Genomic DNA, 3,406 nt, shown 5'->3' with positions numbered 1-3,406 from the left:
AGATTGCCATTACGATACTAAACACAGAGAAACACAAGAACTTGAACGATGCAGAGAACCACAGCTGAAGCTTTGCTAGCTAAACTGCAAAAGCAACAAGCATTTTTTTTTTGTTTTACACATCCAGTCAAGATCAGCTTTGTGATATCCAAAAAGAATATCCAACAATAACAAATGACTGAATTGTAACATCTACTTTAAACAGTAACAACTTATCAGAACTGTACAATTGACTGCTTTTTATAAAGAGATACAACTAATATTGAGCAGATTTAAGTTCACCCTAATGGTTCGGCCCTCTACAACAGTCCAAGTTTCTTATGTGGCCTTTTGGAAGATTTAATTGCCCACCTCTGCTGTAACGCAAAGAGTAAGTCGTACATTAAACAGCAAATGAAGTAATTAGACTCCAAACAAAATAGCAATAGGACATTGTGTAAAGTTAATTTAAAAACCTGCACATTTTGTTCACACCTGTTTTCGAGAATTAATTAAACAGTGATATAATGTTGATGTTTTTACTCTGTCTGCTTCTCATTTTCATTGCCTGATTGTAACATCTACTCTTAACAGTAACAGCTCATCAGTACTGTACAATTTACTTTTTATAATACTATACAACTAATACTGAGCAGAATTAAGTTCACCCTATTGGTTCTGCCCTCCACAACAGTCCCAGTTTCTTATGTGATTTTTTGGAAGATTTAATTACCCACCTCTGCTATAAGAGTAAGTCGTACATCAATTCTTTACAGGTACGTTAGAGTTCTTTGGGTTCTTTGCTGTAAAACCCAAGATCTATCATTATATGGGATGGTGTGTCAGTGCCCACTGCATGGCTTGCATATGTGTAAGGGTAGCATTAATGCTGAGGTGTATATTAAAATTTTAGACACATAAGCTGCCATCAATTTGACGTCTTTTGCCATGGTTATTACAGCACGACGACAATGCCAGACCTCATTCTGTATGCATTACAACAGCGGGCTTCTTTTTTTTCCCCATAACTAATATTGTTGTGTGTTAATTACATATGACAGCGGTATCACTGTCTGATGCATTCCAAAAATCTTTCTGTACCTGTTATAATAAAGGCAGAATTTTTTCTAGCAGTCTTAGTATAACAGCATGGGGCTGGCCTCTAGCCTTTGTGTAATCAATTGAGTTGTGTGCATGTTTACCAAGCTTTTAATAATGAGAACAACCAGTAAAAACATAGATTTAAATTGGCCTACATTAAGATGATAGTAAACATTGTTTACGTTATCTGTGCTGCTACAGCTAGCCACAGGCATTACAGTTCTGTTAGACACTACTACTAATACCAAGGCAATATAATTAATCTAGTCAACAATTATATACACGTTACAGGAAAGTTATCCACAAGTTTGCCTAGTGTCACAAATCCAGCCTCTTTGTGCTCTCAGAGCTCATGTCTCATGTATTGGTGCAACGCCCGTCTCCAGGAGCACATGGTTGCACGGTTTTGTTTATTGTCAAGCCGACACCCCTCATGTTTATTGGAAAATAGCTAATGATCCACAGCTGAACCTCATTGCAGATTGAGTGCTCAAGGTATTTAAGGACCGGCTGTGGATCGTTCAGGAGAAGCTATTTTGACTGTTACTCTGTTGCTGACTTTGGTGGTTATGTTTGGTAGCTTGTTTAGAGAATCATGTCTTGTTTTAAGTTGTAATCTAGTTCATGTTTAGTGTTAGCATTTGTGTTAGCTTAGCTTAGGGTTTGGGAGAGTTTAGAGTCATGTGTTTAGGTTAGCATTAGCAGTTAGCAGTTAGCTTAGCAGAGCAAAGTTCCTGTGTTTGTGTGTAGAATAGATAGAATAGAATGCATTTATTTGTCATATGTACATATACTGGTGTACAGCCCCTGGAGCAAAAAGGGTTAAGGACCTTGCTCAAGGACCCAGCAGTGGCTGAATGGCAGAGCTGGGATTCGAACTCTCAACCTTTAATTGATAGCCCACAGCTCTACCCACTAGGCTACCACTGTCTTGTCTTGTGTAACCCTGTCCTCTCTATTGTTATTATGAATAAACGGTTTGTAACATCTCTGTGTGTGTTGGCCTTCGCCTCCCATCTACCGCCCTTCAATACACCCAGCTGAAAGATTATCATGCATCTTTTCTGTGTAAGCAATGAACAAATATATACAAAAAAATATTGTCATATATACATATACATATACAGATGTACAGTACAATGAAATTCTAGCTTGTTTGGAAGCTAGAATGCAGGTCAGTCAATGTACGGCACCCCTGGAGCCGAGAGGGTTAAGGGCCTTGCTCAAGGGCCCAACAGTGGCTGCAACTCTCAACCTTAGCCCAAAGCTCTACCCACTAGACTACCACTGTCCCATTGTTATAAGGCTTGTTTTGCATTATTATAAGGCTTGTTCGTTTGGCTGTAGGTTAAGGCACGGGGTTTCCCTGCTCGTAACTGTTGCTTTGGATGAGTTATTACAGTTGCAGATTACAATAATTGTTTACTGCCATGGTCCTCAACCACTGGGCCATGGATTTGACCAACGTCCTGTTTTTGTGAAGTGGGATTTTCTGCAGTGGTGGCAACCAAAACAAAGTTATGGAGTAGACTGGACATAAGGAACAACTTTCGGGTGTTATTGTGTTATCACCCCTAAGTGGGAGCATCTTGTTGCAGCGAAAAAGCTCCGGGTTCCCTGGGTTTTCCATCATTGGTGAGTAGTATTGTTTAATTTTATTTTAAATCCCCCTGCCCCTGCCGGTCTGTGAAATTATATCTTATATGAAACTGGTCCTTGTTTACTGCTTGACAACTTTGGATTTGTAATGTGATGCTCTATAACAACGTAATATACCAGTTATAGATAGATATCTTATTTGTCATATATACATATACAGTACAATAAAATTCTTTTTTCGTATATCCCAGCTTGTTTGGAAGCTGGGGTCAGAGCGCAGGGTCAGCCATCTCACGGCGCCCCTGGAGCAGACAGGGTTAAGGGTCTTGCTCAAGGACCCAACAGTGGCTGCATAGCAGAGCCTGGATTTGAACCGCCAATATTCCGGTTGATAGCCCAGAGCTCTACCCACTAGGCTACCACTGTCCCTATAGCTGAAGTTCCCTGACCGGGATTCGAACCCGGGCCACGGCAGTGAGAGCGCCGAATCCTAGCCACTAGACCACCAGGGAGATTTATGTGAGATCAAATGAGTTATTGGTGATGTCTCTTATATTCCGGTCTCCAGTTGTGCTAACTCCTGCTTTAGATTAATGTATGCATTTGTGTTTGGATTCACTGAGCAAATAAGTTTGAGTGTAGTTTCATTGATGAGTCACTAACTGCCCGTACAGAGTTTATTGTGCCCCACTAGAGACACCAATGTAAAAAAGTGTAATTAAAAGGA

General features: G+C 40.2%; 1 non-coding gene across 1 annotated transcript; it reads right to left on the bottom strand.

Moving 5' to 3' along the window:
- Positions 1–3,119: 3,119 nt before the first annotated feature.
- trnae-cuc (transfer RNA glutamic acid (anticodon CUC)) lies at positions 3,120–3,191 on the bottom strand. Its single transcript has one exon. It is a non-coding gene; the product is annotated as a tRNA-Glu (tRNA).
- Between the last annotated feature and the right edge of the window lie 215 nt (positions 3,192–3,406).

This window comes from Trichomycterus rosablanca, chromosome 20 (assembly GCF_030014385.1).
Source record: "Trichomycterus rosablanca isolate fTriRos1 chromosome 20, fTriRos1.hap1, whole genome shotgun sequence".
NCBI classification, from domain to species: Eukaryota; Metazoa; Chordata; class Actinopteri; order Siluriformes; family Trichomycteridae; genus Trichomycterus; species Trichomycterus rosablanca.
This window is presented reverse-complemented; position numbering and strand designations above follow the sequence as displayed.